This window comes from Pseudophryne corroboree, chromosome 5, assembly GCF_028390025.1.
Source record: "Pseudophryne corroboree isolate aPseCor3 chromosome 5, aPseCor3.hap2, whole genome shotgun sequence".
NCBI classification, from domain to species: Eukaryota; Metazoa; Chordata; class Amphibia; order Anura; family Myobatrachidae; genus Pseudophryne; species Pseudophryne corroboree.
Window position 1 is genome coordinate 205,779,214 of NC_086448.1, and position 16,889 is coordinate 205,796,102.

At 44.0% G+C, this 16,889-nt stretch overlaps 1 long non-coding RNA gene across 1 annotated transcript; it reads right to left on the reverse strand.

Annotated features, from left to right (window-relative positions):
- Nucleotides 1–927: 927 nt before the first annotated feature.
- Nucleotides 928–2,536, reverse strand: LOC134928930 (uncharacterized). Its single transcript, XR_010178133.1, has 3 exons — nucleotides 2,506–2,536; nucleotides 1,157–1,243; nucleotides 928–963 (listed from the first exon to the last, which is right to left on the reverse strand). It is a non-coding gene; the product is annotated as an uncharacterized LOC134928930 (long non-coding RNA).
- Between the last annotated feature and the right edge of the window lie 14,353 nt (nucleotides 2,537–16,889).

The following is a 16,889-nucleotide window of genomic DNA, read 5'->3' on the forward strand; positions in this document are numbered from 1 at the left end:
AATGTTTGTATTCCCAACTTCCTGTACTGTATAAATTAGTACTACTGTATGATGGGAATTCAATTAAGAGTGGTATACTGTATGTAAAACAACTTGGTTAGGCATCTTGCATTTCATATTTTAATAAAAACCACAGGAAACTTCTATTTTTAAAAGTTTATTGAAGAAAAAAAAGGTGTTTTTTTTTTTAAATAAAGTTTGAAAGTTAATTAAAACAAAAAAGTAGTTTGTTCTTCGTTACATTCTTTTCTTGTGTATATAGATATCTGTGGGGAAAAAAAAAAAAAAAGTATTAAAGTAAAGACACTCATGTTCATTTGTTTTCCAAGAAAATTTGTGGAACCACACAGCCCAGCAATAAGTCATGCTGGGCTGTGTGGTTCCACAAAAGGCATGCGGTACAAAGTGAAATAGTGGTGTCAGTGGTCAGCACTTTGACACGCTAACATTTGTGGAACCACACAGCAATGGCTGACACACACAAAATGGCTGACACACACAAAATGCCTGACACACACAAAATGCCTGACACACACAAAATGCCTGACACACACAAAATGCCTGACACACACAAAATGCCTGACACACACATGCTGGAGTGAAAACACATGTTTGCCAAACAGTCGACAGCACATGTCGGCAAGATGGCCGACCAAACTTGCTCCAAATCACCCCAAACTGGCCAGAAAGCACCCCAGCACACTCAGGAGGTACTGTACACCACAGCTAAATTAGGAGAGAATTTCATTACAAACAGCCAGATCTTGCAGATTATCTGCCAGATAATTGTATGGTGTACAGTATGCCTATCTTATACAGTAGAAAAAGATACTATACAATGGAGTACAAGAACAAAATTTTTTATTAAATAAAATTAAATAAAACTTAATAAAATATTAAAATAGTGGTCCACTAGGAGGTGGACCACCACCCGCTGGAGCTGGATGGCACGCCGCAACTGTTCTGTGGGAAAAAAAGGACAGTATTACAAAACAAATACTGAATACTTTACAGTGTAGTAATGGCAATACAGTACTGTACTTTACTCTATATTAGACAATATTGTTATTTACAATGTACAGTACTGTATTGTCAGTACAGTAAATCAAACACTACTGTATGCTGTCGAGGTAATTTAAACATTGCTTTAGTTTACCTCTTGTATAAGTGGGCTGCTGCCTGCCCGCTTCTGGGCCAGCCCACCTATCTTGCCCCTGTCTGGGGCCCCCATAAATAATTGGCACTATATTGGAGAAAAAAAAACATTTAGTCACATTCAAATAGTAAACAATTATTACTGTATACTGTAGGTACAGTATTATACTGTATTGCTGGTATTCAAAATATAAAGTACTGTACAAGAGTTTAGCTTCAATAGGTCATAAACAAATTGTCAAAGGAATTAAACACCACAGTACAAATACTGTAGACATTTACTGTATGTATTAGCAGTCATGACATTTCATGACCGCTTCAGAAAAAAGAGGGTTACAGTACTGTAGGTGGTGTTGTAGGGAGTACTATCCATAATAGTGGACTGTACTCAGAGCCAGCCATAAATAATATGATTCCCTAGTCAAGTTTTTGGATGCTGCCCCCTTGCACAGATGCTATTTCCGCCTCTGAGCCTGTACCCCTTTCCCAGCACCATCACCCCTCAACCATAGCAGTCGTCATTTTGGTGCTCCTCCAACTTACTGTACTGTATGTTTAAAATAGCAACAGTGTGCACATTCGGTGTGCATCCCAAAACGGTGCATGTTCTTGCTGGGAAGGGGCAAGGCCACACAGTAATTCCCCAATCTGAAATGACGCCACACAGTACTGCAACTTTATTCACAACATATCATGCAATAGTGTCTCTTTTTCTCGTTACATCATATGATAGTACCACATTACTCCTCAAAGTATTCCCACTTATTCACATTGCATCACATCATATTGCTCTTTGTTCACATTAGACCACACAGTAGTGCCCTTGCTACAGTATATGTTACACAACAAAGTACTGTATACACATAATGCTGCACATTAGTAATGCATTTTGTATGCACAGAATATACTGTAGGCATGCTGCATATCATATTAATCAGCAGAAGCTGCTTGTGCCCCTGGGCATTTGGCAAGTATGCCTATGCCTAGGGCAGGCTCAGACTGGAGATCAGTACGTAATCCCGCTGGACGGGATCCCGGCAGTCAAAATACAGACGCCGGAATCCCGACCACACAATCCCGACAGGGGCGGCGAGCGGAAAGCAGCCCCTTGCATGCTTGCTTCGCTCGCCACGCGGTGGGCACGGTGCCTCGCTACGCTCTACACACTATTATATCAGTAGTCAGGAAACGCAGCATGCATTTGTGGAGTGAAGAGGGTGAAAAAGGAGAGAAAGTACAGTTTGTACTGTAAGGTTATGTCAGAGGGTGTGAAGATGATCAGCTCAGTGTTATACATGTTACAGTAAGTTAGAATACAGTACAGTGCATTATGTATTTCTATTTTATTACCAGGTGTCTCCTCCACTGGTTGGCGACGGACTGTAAAAAGATAAAATACAGTTAGTCATATCAGTTGGACTTAAAGTAATGTTGGAGAAAAAAAATACTGTAATTGCAGTACCAACTATTGCTACTGTACAGTATATTTATTTACCAAAATGGTATTCTGGCTCGTCGTCTGTGGGTAAAAGAGAAGAATATTATAAGATACAGTATACAGTAAAAAGTATAGTAATAGTAAACTAGTGTCCAGGCCTAGTGACAGGTGGGTAAAAAAAAGGTATGCTTGTGACAGGCATGGTGATTCCAAGGGACCCCACCGAGACCATCAGAAAATTTGTGAGTGGCCCGTATGCCGGTGATTATGACTAGACTAAGGTAGCAACTCTTTTTTGCTTTGAATTATGCATACTGTACAGTACTGTACTGTATGTGCATATTGTACAGTACACTTAAAATATTTAGCAGTTACTGTAGTGGTAATTTGTAGTGGCAAATATGAGAATTCTAACTACAGTATATGAAGATACTTCTCTGACAATTACAAATATTACCTACTGTACTGCATTATCGTCTGTCCTGTGCAATACACAAACGCTGAAGATCTACTGTACAGTACTGTTTTGCTCAGTTGGTAGCGTCAGAATACACTCATTTCATTCCCGCTGTTTAGGTGCATTTAGCGTAAAGAATCGCTCCTGCAGATGTACTTTGATTTATGTGAAACCTGTGTGCATCCTTCCATTGACTGTCTTACAATGTAAATAAAATAATACAGTGCATTATTACAGAAAAAAAAAAAAAAAAGAAAGAAAGCACATCAGGTCTCGAACCCTGGACTCCCAGCGAGGGAGGTGGGAGCCTTCACCCCTAGCCCACGACGCCTCATGAGAGATTTCCAATTTCATGTGTGAAAGTACTGCAAACAGCGCCCGGCCCCCGCCCCATTGCTGTTGGTTTATGCCTTAGAGGACTCGGACGCTCGCATTTGTAAAGCACGGTGTTTTCCTCCGCCTCCTGCTAGCCTGTTGCCCTTCCCCCATGGGAGCCTGCACAGATCATGCAGTAGACAGGGAGGGAATGCAGGTCATGTGCAATACACAAACGCCCACTGTAGTACTATTTTGCTCACTTACAGTACCGTACTGTACTGTAGGTTGCATTTAGCGTAAAGAATCGCTCCTGCAGATGTACTTTGATTTATGTGAAACCTGTGTGCATCCTTCCATTGGATGTACTGTATTGGAGATAATTTTTTTTTTTTTAAAGTGAATGTCACGGGAACACATTAAAAATAAGGTTGGCACTTCCTTCCCATTGGTGTTGGTTTACAGTATGCCGTAGTGTACTCGGACGCTCATGTAATTGCATTTCAAAGGCACAGTATTTTCCATCGTCTCCCCCCTACCCCCATCGCCCTTCCCCCCTGGGGGCCTGCACAGGGAGGAAATTCAGGTCCTGTGCAATACACAAACGCTGAAGATCTACTGTACAGTACTGTTTTGCTCAGTTGGTAGCGTCAGAATACACTCATTTCATTCCCGCTGTTTAGGTGCATTTAGCGTAAAGAATCGCTCCTGCAGATGTACTTTGATTTATGTGAAACCTGTGTGCATCCTTCCATTGACTGTCTTACAATGTAAATAAAATAATACAGTGCATTATTACAGAAAAAAAAAAAAAAAAGAAAGAAAGCACATCAGGTCTCGAACCCTGGACTCCCAGCGAGGGAGGTGGGAGCCTTCACCCCTAGCCCACGACGCCTCATGAGAGATTTCCAATTTCATGTGTGAAAGTACTGCAAACAGCGCCCGGCCCCCGCCCCATTGCTGTTGGTTTATGCCTTAGAGGACTCGGACGCTCGCATTTGTAAAGCACGGTGTTTTCCTCCGCCTCCTGCTAGCCTGTTGCCCTTCCCCCATGGGAGCCTGCACAGATCATGCAGTAGACAGGGAGGGAATGCAGGTCATGTGCAATACACAAACGCCCACTGTAGTACTATTTTGCTCACTTACAGTACCGTACTGTACTGTAGGTTGCATTTAGCGTAAAGAATCGCTCCTGCAGATGTACTTTGATTTATGTGAAACCTGTGTGCATCCTTCCATTGGATGTACTGTATTGGAGATAATTTTTTTTTTTTTAAAGTGAATGTCACGGGAACACATTAAAAATAAGGTTGGCACTTCCTTCCCATTGGTGTTGGTTTACAGTATGCCGTAGTGTACTCGGACGCTCATGTAATTGCATTTCAAAGGCACAGTATTTTCCATCGTCTCCCCCCTACCCCCATCGCCCTTCCCCCCTGGGGGCCTGCACAGGGAGGAAATTCAGGTCCTGTGCAATACACAAACGCTGAAGATCTACTGTACAGTACTGTTTTGCTCAGTTGGTAGCGTCAGAATACACTCATTTCATTCCCGCTGTTTAGGTGCATTTAGCGTAAAGAATCGCTCCTGCAGATGTACTTTGATTTATGTGAAACCTGTGTGCATCCTTCCATTGACTGTCTTACAATGTAAATAAAATAATACAGTGCATTATTACAGAAAAAAAAAAAAAAAAGAAAGAAAGCACATCAGGTCTCGAACCCTGGACTCCCAGCGAGGGAGGTGGGAGCCTTCACCCCTAGCCCACGACGCCTCATGAGAGATTTCCAATTTCATGTGTGAAAGTACTGCAAACAGCGCCCGGCCCCCGCCCCATTGCTGTTGGTTTATGCCTTAGAGGACTCGGACGCTCGCATTTGTAAAGCACGGTGTTTTCCTCCGCCTCCTGCTAGCCTGTTGCCCTTCCCCCATGGGAGCCTGCACAGATCATGCAGTAGACAGGGAGGGAATGCAGGTCATGTGCAATACACAAACGCCCACTGTAGTACTATTTTGCTCACTTACAGTACCGTACTGTACTGTAGGTTGCATTTAGCGTAAAGAATCGCTCCTGCAGATGTACTTTGATTTATGTGAAACCTGTGTGCATCCTTCCATTGGATGTACTGTATTGGAGATAATTTTTTTTTTTTTAAAGTGAATGTCACGGGAACACATTAAAAATAAGGTTGGCACTTCCTTCCCATTGGTGTTGGTTTACAGTATGCCGTAGTGTACTCGGACGCTCATGTAATTGCATTTCAAAGGCACAGTATTTTCCATCGTCTCCCCCCTACCCCCATCGCCCTTCCCCCCTGGGGGCCTGCACAGGGAGGAAATTCAGGTCCTGTGCAATACACAAACGCTGAAGATCTACTGTACAGTACTGTTTTGCTCAGTTGGTAGCGTCAGAATACACTCATTTCATTCCCGCTGTTTAGGTGCATTTAGCGTAAAGAATCGCTCCTGCAGATGTACTTTGATTTATGTGAAACCTGTGTGCATCCTTCCATTGACTGTCTTACAATGTAAATAAAATAATACAGTGCATTATTACAGAAAAAAAAAAAAAAAAGAAAGAAAGCACATCAGGTCTCGAACCCTGGACTCCCAGCGAGGGAGGTGGGAGCCTTCACCCCTAGCCCACGACGCCTCATGAGAGATTTCCAATTTCATGTGTGAAAGTACTGCAAACAGCGCCCGGCCTCCGCCCCATTGCTGTTGGTTTATGCCTTAGAGGACTCGGACGCTCGCATTTGTAAAGCACGGTGTTTTCCTCCGCCTCCTGCTAGCCTGTTGCCCTTCCCCCATGGGAGCCTGCACAGATCATGCAGTAGACAGGGAGGGAATGCAGGTCATGTGCAATACACAAACGCCCACTGTAGTACTATTTTGCTCACTTACAGTACCGTACTGTACTGTAGGTTGCATTTAGCGTAAAGAATCGCTCCTGCAGATGTACTTTGATTTATGTGAAACCTGTGTGCATCCTTCCATTGGATGTACTGTATTGGAGATAATTTTTTTTTTTTTAAAGTGAATGTCACGGGAACACATTAAAAATAAGGTTGGCACTTCCTTCCCATTGGTGTTGGTTTACAGTATGCCGTAGTGTACTCGGACGCTCATGTAATTGCATTTCAAAGGCACAGTATTTTCCATCGTCTCCCCCCTACCCCCATCGCCCTTCCCCCCTGGGGGCCTGCACAGGGAGGAAATTCAGGTCCTGTGCAATACACAAACGCTGAAGATCTACTGTACAGTACTGTTTTGCTCAGTTGGTAGCGTCAGAATACACTCATTTCATTCCCGCTGTTTAGGTGCATTTAGCGTAAAGAATCGCTCCTGCAGATGTACTTTGATTTATGTGAAACCTGTGTGCATCCTTCCATTGACTGTCTTACAATGTAAATAAAATAATACAGTGCATTATTACAGAAAAAAAAAAAAAAAAGAAAGAAAGCACATCAGGTCTCGAACCCTGGACTCCCAGCGAGGGAGGTGGGAGCCTTCACCCCTAGCCCACGACGCCTCATGAGAGATTTCCAATTTCATGTGTGAAAGTACTGCAAACAGCGCCCGGCCCCCGCCCCATTGCTGTTGGTTTATGCCTTAGAGGACTCGGACGCTCGCATTTGCTAGTCCTCCATTCCCATTATGCATTAGCGAACTCAGACGCTCATATATTTTAAAAGCACGGTGTTTATACATTGTACTGTACATTCTTCCTTTTACACAATTACTGTAGTTGCGTCTCCATACACATACTGTACAGTACTCCATACTTTTTTCCACCGCCTCCCGTTACGCCTACAGTATTGCCAGAGCTGTAGATCAATCCGCCGCTATACTGTACGATCGAAAGTACTGGATTAGTGGAGCATTAGCGACACAGTGGTGGAGATGTGTAATGCATGATGAGTATCTAGATCGTCTCAACGCGCCTGCCTGTGATGAAACTCAGCTATCGCATTAGCGTGGCTAGACGCCCGTCTCGGCGGAGAAACAGTCAAGATAAAGGTGGCTACATCCAGGGTAGGGGGGCCAGCAGCAGGATAAATATTGAGGTTAATCTAGAACCCAACGCACCAAGAGAGCTGGTCCCTATCCCAGCACATTATTTTAATTGTACACAGTGGTGCAAGTATGCGGGTACACTCGGGTACGGAGTACCCTTAAGAAATTGGCAGCGGGTACGCAGTACCACCTGCCACACACTTTGCACCTGTGACCTCCATTACCAGGGCCGGATTAACAATGGGGCGGATGGAGCTGCAGCTCCAGGCAGAGCCGGCCCTAGCCAATATGATGCCCTAGGCAAGATTTTGGCTGGTGCCCCCTAGCACCACCGCTAGTTCTGCCTCTGACCTTGCACCTCTTTCCCAGCGACATCACCCATCACCCATAGCAGTCCTTATTTTGGTGTTTGTACCCCTTATATTTTAAATAGGAACAGTTCACACATTTGGCACACAGCCCAAAAAGGGGTGTGTTTTTGCTGGCAAGGGGCATGGCCACACAATAGTACCCCCAATTCCAATTACGCCACACAGTAATGCAACTTTATTCACATTTGATCATGCGATAGTGTCCATAATTCATATTACATCCCACAGTAGTATCACTTTACCTTATAAACGTTACTCCTCACAGTAGAGCCCCTTATTCACAATACATCACACTGAATTGCTCCTTATTCACATTACACCACACCCTATTGCTCTTTATTCACATTAGATGACACAGTAGTGCCCTTTCTATACGCAACGACACATAGTAGAGCACCTTATACACATAATGAAACAGAGTAATGCCCCTTACACATGAGACACATTATTAATGTCCTTATAAACATAATTCACCTTACGCATTATGACAACCTTTATTAATGTCCTTTTACACATAAAGTCCCTTACACATATGCCGCACATTATTAGTGCCCCTATACACATAATGACACACATACAGTAGTACCCTGTTACACATATGCTACACATTATTAATGCCCTTATACATATAATGACACACATAGTGCCCCTTACACATATGTTGCACATTATTAATGCATTTTTACATGACACACATAATGCTCCTTACACATATTCTGAACACTACTGCACAACCTACCCACTCACATGCACACAGCACTCACACTGCCACTAACACTGTGACCTCTGCCTCTTCTTGGATACAGATGTGTCCTCATAAATCTTGCCTCAATGCTAATGTTGGGCACCTATTTTTTGATGAAAATGCATCTTATTTGCATTGCTATGTGGCTAGGATGCACAGGCAGCTTCTGCTGATTAAAATGATATGCAGCATGCCTATATACTGTGTGAGACTGTGGCTGTATCTGCATATGAAATGTTACACACAGAATATAGGCATGCCGCATATCATTTTAATCAGCAGAAGCTGCTGATGCCCCTAGGCATATGAAATGCCCTAGGCAATTGCCTAGTTTGCCTATGCCTATGGCCGGCTCTGGCTCCAGGCCCCCCATTGAAAATAGGCCTACAGGCTCCCTCTAGTGCAGCCAGTGTTGACAGGAGAAAAAAAAATCCTGTCATCACCAGCAGCGCACTCACCTCCACCCCTGATCGGCTGGCTAAAGTCCGACTTCTGACTACCCCAAGGCCTGTCCAGAACGGGCTGCTTCCCTTGCCATATATGCCTGAGGCTCCGCCCCCAGTCACGTCCGAGGCTCCGCCCCCAGACCGCCTGAAGCTCCGCCCCCGCACTCGATGTGGCTTGTGGCACTGGCAGCACACAGTAAGCCCCTTCAGTTTACCCTGTATGGTGTGGGGCTGCACATAATAAATACAACAGTTACAGCACAGCAGAAGAGCAAGGTAGGTGGTGGGGTGGTGTCATAACATCAGTACATATATTAGAGAACAGGGGGCATAAGTTAAATAATGATATTGGATAAGGGGGGACAGGAAGCTCAAGTTATACAAATATATAAAAGGAGGGTTAGTGGGCATAAGTTAAATATAAGGAGAAAATGGGCCACAATTTTAATATAAACAGGGTCACTCAGGAGGCGCAACTTAAATATAAAAGGGGGGATGTGGGTACAAACTAACTATATATCACGGGACAAGTGACAATATAATTAAATATGTATGGGGGCATGTGGCATAAATTAATAAAATCATACATTAATATATTATTTAAGATAAGATAGCTGCACAAGTTAAATATATAAGGGAAGGATGGGCACAAGTTAAATATAAATGTGGGGTGCAGGTGGCAGAACAATATCTAACGCTGGGACAGTGGCATGAGTTAACTATATAAGGGAGAACTGGAAGCACAAGATAAATATATAAGGGTGGGCAGGGGACACAAATTGATTATTTAAGAGGAGATCGGGGGTACAACTTAAATATATATATGTGAGGGGAGAGCACGTGACTTAAATAAAGTACACATTAAAATTAAGCATAAAAGGGAACAGGTTGCACACATTAATGAGACGTTATGGTCCCGATCGTTAGCAGAAGTGCGAGCACTTCTGAGCATGCACACCGCTGCGGGCATGCGTGCAGTCTAAGTCCCGGTGTGGGCGGCGTTTTGGATTCGCTGATGCAGGGGTGCAGTCCGGGCAACGGAGGTGTTTCCGGACCGTTTGTGGGGCAGGCTGCGTAACATTCATTGCAGCCACTGCGATCCAAAACATGTCGGCCCGGCAACTGACAAGGGGCTTCCCTTAAAATGCAATTAACGAAGGACCTGGCATGCGGGGCGGCTTTGCCCTGTGCTGCCCCCCCCCCCCCCCTCATGCTAGAGAAAGGAGTTTTAGTTTTGCGATTTTTCGCAAGACTACAACACAAGCTGAATCCGTGCCTATATAAGGAGTGAAGGCAGGAGGCATATAAGAATTAAATACTGTATAAATATTTTTTTTATAGTGAAATTGCACAAAAATGAAATTGGTTCATGTTATTTAACCCCAGGTATTGTCAGAATTTGGTATGGGTCTAAATGTAGGATGTGCTTGGTATTGTCATAGAATGGAACTTGTGTCGATAATCTGAAAGTGTATAATAGAGGGGCGGAGTTCTCTCATATTAAAGGTCATTTATGTATAATAAAGTTACAGATGACTCAATTTATTCACAGCACTGAGGTTGTGGGTTTGATTTCCACAATAGCTCTGTGTGGAGTTTGTATATTCTCCCCATACTTGTGTGGGTTTCCTCAAGGTGCTCTGGTTTCCTCCCACAGGTTAATTGGTTCTTGGCATAAATTAACTCTAGAGTGTAAGTGTGTGCGGGTACATGTGGTAGGGAACATAGGGCTTTGCAAATGCAATACTTAGCAATGCAAATGCAGGTGGAGGTGCATACCACCTCCTTCCTGCATTTGCGATCTCTAAACTGTGATGCAATCGCAGTTCTGGATGAACATAGCAACCATCGGTCACGATGTTCATCTGTGACTGCAGGCTAGTAAGCCTGAGTTTACTCAGACTAGCAGTCACTGTGCGGCTTGCGTGGCCAAGGAAACTGCTTCTGGGACACAGCCCTTAGCCTCGCCACTCCCGTTTCCATAAACGTCGGCCTCCCCTGTCCCTCCCTCTGAATGCATCTGCCTGTCAATCAGGCAGAGACGTAGCATCCCTACGATGCGATCGCAGGACCTGTTCTGCACATGCGCAGTTTACCGTCCATTGGAAAACTGCGCATTGGATCGCCCATGCTTCCATGGATGTCAGAGCAGAGCTGGCATGCAAAACCCGGCGAGTTGCAGAACACACCAGGCTTGGGGGTCTCCTCTCCCATATTTAAGTGGTTTCTTTGTCAGTAAGTTTATCTGTATTTTTTGTGTCAGTAAGTGGTATCTGAGTCAGTATGTGTGTGTCAGTAAGCGGTATCGATCATTAAGTGGTCTCTGTCTCAGTAAATGGTATATGTGTCAGTAAGTGGTATCTGTCATGTGTGTCAGTATGGGGTATGTGTGTCAGTAAGTGGTATCTGCATCAATAAGTGTGTGCATCAGTGTGTCAGTAAGTTTGACTATCAGTATGTTTGTCAGTAGGTGGAATCTGTGTCAGTAAAGGGTGTCTGTGTTAGTAAGTGGTATCCGTAAAGGGTGTCTGTGTCAGTAAATTTGGTTGTCAGTAAGTGTGTTTGTCAGTAAATGTCCATACACACGGAGCGATATAGCTAAGCGATTTTGACTATATAGTCAAATTCGCTCAGAAAGTGCATAACGCTCAGTCACAATCTCTTATAGTCAAAATCTCTCCGTGTGTATGCACCTTCAGTGTGTATGTGCCAGTAAGTGTGTCTGTATCAGTGTACTACGTCAGTAAGTGGAATCTGTTTTATTAAGGGGTGTCTGTGTAAGTAAGTGCCATCTGTCAGTAAGGTGTGTTTGTGTCAGTAAGTTGTATCTGTGTCAGTAAGGGGTGTCTGTCATTAAGTATGTGCCAATAAGTGATGTCTGTGTCCGTAATGGGTATCTGTCAGTAAGTGGTGTCTGAATCAATAAATGTGTGTATCAGTAGGTGTTTGTCAGTAACGTGTGTCAGTATGTGTCAGTGGTGTGTGTCAATAAGTGGTGTGTGTGTGTGTGTGTGTGTGTGTGTGTGTGTGTGTGTGTGTGTGTGTGTGTGTGTGCATGTCTATATAAGTGTGTTTGTGTCAGTAGGGGGTTTATGTCAGTAAGTGTTGTCTGTGTCGGTGTGTCCCAGGAGCCCTCAGTTCCCTGTCTGCTCTGTATTGCCCCTATCTTTTGTAATCTTTCCACATTTGCTCTGTTTTGCCCCATCATTGCCCTTCATCCTTCTTTGCATGTTGATACAGCTCTCTGTATTATATGGAGGTCACTGCGGTGCTCAATGCTTGATATTGTGGTCACGGATGTTCTGTATTATATGGTGGTCACAAACTTTTTATTGTTATAGTTAACTATTAAGTGGTTAAAGGTAAACACTAGCTATGATGTTCATGGAGATGGCCACACCCCCTATTTAGACCACACCACACTGGTCACATCACTAGTCACATCACCGCAGCGACTGTCACACCTCCATCAGAGGCACACAATAGGCCCTTCATAAATTTCAGCTCCAGGCCCATGTGAACCTTAATCTGGCACTGTCCATTACCACAATTATAATGCGCCACAAAGCAACAAGACCGTGGTGTTTGGCAGCATGACGGCGCCTCCCACTTAGGGTTACTGAGACAGCAATGGTGACATCACATCACGATTCCTCCTCTGGTTCTGTGGCTGGCGTGAAGAGAGGAGCCTGGTTGTACTTTCCCACAGCCTCCCTTGCTGGGAGCAGCAGTGCAGCTGTTTCCATTCACTCAGCTTGTGTGACGCATCTGCACTGAGTGACTTTTGGGCTACTGGGCATGTCTCTGGCGTCACTGTGTGGGGTCATTAATTTCTAATATAATATGGACACTACTATATATGTATATTATTATGAGGGCAATACTATAGATTTCTATTATGCCAAGGGGAACTACTAAAGTATATATTCCTGTTATAATGGAGGCATTACTATATATTGTTATTAAATTGGGGCATTACTATATATATTTCTAATATACTGGGAGCAATACTATATATTTCTAGCTTAGCTCTAGAGTTCAAAGATAAGGGGCTGTGTTGTGTGGCCACGCCGCTAGTGTCATGTAGCCACTCCCACTAGTGGCATGTGACCACACACCCTGACACTGCATGACCATGCCCATTTTTCTGCACTCAGTACCACTAAGAAAATATTTTTACTTGCACCACTGATTGTACAGTAAGTGGCTTTTTGTTACTGTATTTTTCAGATTATATGTTGTGTACTGCCTTTAATATACAGTCACACTTAAAGGTCAGAACTGTTTTATATTATCCCTGTACTGTTTTAAATTGCAAATAATAATAATAATAATAATTTTATTTATATAGCGCTTTTTCTCCAACAGGACTCAAGGCGCTTAACAGATACATAGCATATTATAGTACAGAAAATAATGAAGTACAGAAAAGCTTTTCATAAAATACTGAAGCATGTAGATACTAAAGGGACATTATGGAAATGCTTGAGTAAACAAGAAAGTCTTGAGTCTACTTTTGAAGGATTCTATAGTTGGGGCCTCTCGCTCTCGCACTGTGTAGGGAAGTGAGTTCCATAGAGTCGAAGCCGTATGACTAAAAGCTCGACCCCCAGCTGAATTATCTGAGATTCTAGGTACTGCTAAAAGTCCTTCATCTACAGATCGCAGTAATCGAGTGTGGCAGTATGGGTTCAGAAGCTGCTTCAGGTACCTTGGGCCCTGGTCATGTAGTGCTTTGAAACTCAGTAAGCCAATCTTGAAGATGATTCGCCATCTTACAGGCTGCCAGTGAAGGAAGTACAGTATGGGTGTTATGTGGCTAGAACGGGGCTGGTTGGATAACAGCCTGGCAGCTGTGTTTTGCACCAGCTGTAAGCGGTGCAATTCTTTTGCTGGGAGACCAAGGTAGAGGGCATTACAGTAGTCTAATCGAGATGATACAAATGCATGGATGACTTTTGGCAGATCATCTGAGGAAGTTAAGTGCTTGATTCTGGCTATGTTCCTCAGGTGAAAGAATGAGGATTTGATTGTGGCTGATATCTGATGTTTAAGAGTCAAGCCACCATCCAGGACAACGCCAAGATTCCGCACACGATCAGTGGTTTGTAATTCTGAATCCCCAAGTGTAAGTCCAGTTGGTTGGCTATGCTGCAGTCTTGTCCTTTAATGTTGAGGTCTTATCATAAGGACCTCTGTTTTATCTGGGTTCAGTCGCAGCCAACTGGCGCTCATCCACTCCTGGAGCTCAGCTAGACAGCCATTTCGGGATGCTATTGGGTTTATCAGTGCCCGGAGCAAAGGACAAGTACAGTTGTGTATCATCTTTATAGCAGTGGTAGACCAGCCCATGGTGCCTGATTATTTCAACCAGTGGGAACATGTATACTGCAAAAAGCATGGGGGATAGTATAGAACCTTGTGGGACACCACATGGCAATGGCACTGTTGGTGATGAGTATACTCCAGACGATACTCTCTCTGACCTGCCTGTGAGAAATGATTTGACGTTGAACCAGCTTAGGACTGTGCCATCCAGTCCACAAAAATGTATCAGTCGCTCAATCAGAAGCCCATGGTCCACGGTATCAAATGCTGCAGAGAGATCCAGAAGGATTAATACTGAACAGTCACCTCTGTCTCTTGCCATCAAAAGATAATTTAACACACACACCAGGGCTGTTTCAGTGCTATGTCTTCTCTTGAATCCTGGTTGGAATGGATCATAGATATCATGGGTTGTCAGGCGGGTTTCCAGTTGATTTGCAACCACTTTCTCAATAATCTTTCCTAGAAAAGGAAGGTTTGATACCGGTCTGTAGTTGGTCATGCAGTCGGGATCTAAATTAGGTTTTTTAAGCAGAGGTCTAACAATTGCTTCCTTTAGGGCAGGGATGGGGAACCTTCGGCCCTCCAGCTGTTGTTGAACTACACATACCAGCATGCCTTGCTACAGTTTTGCTATTCGGCCATGCTAAAACTGTTGCAGGGCATGCTGGGATGTGTAGTTCAACATCAGCTGGGGAGCCGAAGGTTCCCCATCCCTGCTTTAGGGGTCCAGGAAAAATGCCTGTCTGCAAAGAGCATTGAACAATTTTTGCAAAGACAGGACCAATTATATCCATACAACCTATTAGAAGCTTGGTTGAGGCAGGGTCCAGATCACAGGTGGTGGGATGCAAAATCCGAGCCATTTCAGCAATGTCCTTTACATCCACTGGGTTAAAGGTGGTCCATGAAAGCAGGTGGCTTATATTGGCAGGCTTTGTAGTTTGGCACTCCTTTGATGGCACTGTGGAGATTCCAGCCCGGATGGTGGATATTTTATCTGCACAGAAGTTTGAAAACTCATTGCATCTTGCCTGGGAGAGGGTTTCATCAGTCTGCAGTCATGCTGGCTTGCAAAGCATCTCCACTATGCGGAAAAGTTGAGCTGGCCTATTGTTTGCTGTCGTGATCTCATTTGACAGGAACTGTGATTTCTTACAGGTGATTTTCGATTGATATTCTTCGTTATGCTTTATTAGTTTTATTTTGTCATCCACTAGGTTAGGCTTCCTCCATTGTCTTTCCAGTCTACGCTCCCTTTTCTTGAGCTCACTAACACTGTTGTCGAACCAGGGAGCTCGACGTTGTGGTTTACGAGGTCTTATACGCACTGGGGCGATAATATCAATTGCAGCCATAACATCCCTTTCTATAATAATGGACTAGGAAACAGGGACCTTCACGGGCACCCAGTGTAGCAGAGAGATCCAGATTTGCTGCTAGAGCCTGGGGAGTCCTAACCCTCCTTGGACGATATCTGGTCAACTCCACTGGCAGAGATCTTATTTGAGGGGTTGCAACTGAGAACCAAAGGGAGTGGTGGTCTGTCCAGATGACTGGGTTTATTTTTAGGTCAGTGACTTCTGATCCAATCTGAAAGACAAGATCAAGAGTGTGACCACTTTTATGTGTGGCAGAAGGAATGACCTGGGTGAAGCCCAGACCATTCATTGTGCACAGGAGGTCTTGGCCAAGGCGTGAGAGCTCATCATCCACCCATGCATTGAAATCCCCGAGGATGAGCCATCTTTGATGTTCCAAAACCAGGCCAGCAACAGTGTCTGCAATTTCTTGTCGAAATATCTTTCCATCTCCAGGGAGCCGGTTAATGAGAAGTACTCTGAAACCTAATCCTGTTGAACTCCGGGCAGCAATGCACTCGAGTAAGTGAGTAATTTCAATAGGGTGGACTCTAAGTTTAAAGTCTTTTTTGAAGCAGATAGCCACCCCGCCACCCCTGCAGTCCAGTCTTGGGTTGTGGATGACAGAGTAGTTTGTTGGTACTACAGCCTCCAATATAGGTGCTGCATTTTCATCTAGCCAGGTCTCTGTAATACAGGCTAGATCTGCAGATTCAATAAGGTCAGCAATTGTTGCAGTCTTGTTTCTTATAGATCTGGCATTACAAAGGACTGACCTGATTGGGCATACCAGAGGGCCTTCAGTTTTCTTTATGTTAAGTGCAGGCGCTCTGGGTATGGGGGTCACAAAGCGAGAATTGACAGTTCTGTTCTTCCAAGCACAGCGCCATCTTTTGGGTATCACTTCTATTTGATTGTTCTTTGAAGCTGGGGATGAGCAGGTGGGCAAAAGACTTAGGTGGTTACCGGGGAAAATAAGTTTCCAGCCTTAATGCGCCTGTGTTTTCTTTTTAAAATGCCAAGGGATTGGAGGATAGAAGCCTGTGATGGTGTAATAGGAACTGCGGAACTTGGTGGGCAGAGTGAAAGAATGAAGCTGGAGGAATACGTATACATTGGGTCATCAATGACAGATTACTATAAGTATAAGCTGCATATGATGATGAGAGAGGGAGAGAAAGCTGTATATATATTTTTTTCCCAATTCGGTATGTGATCCAAAAATTATAATGGGTTCATGAACAGAGCTATTGCTA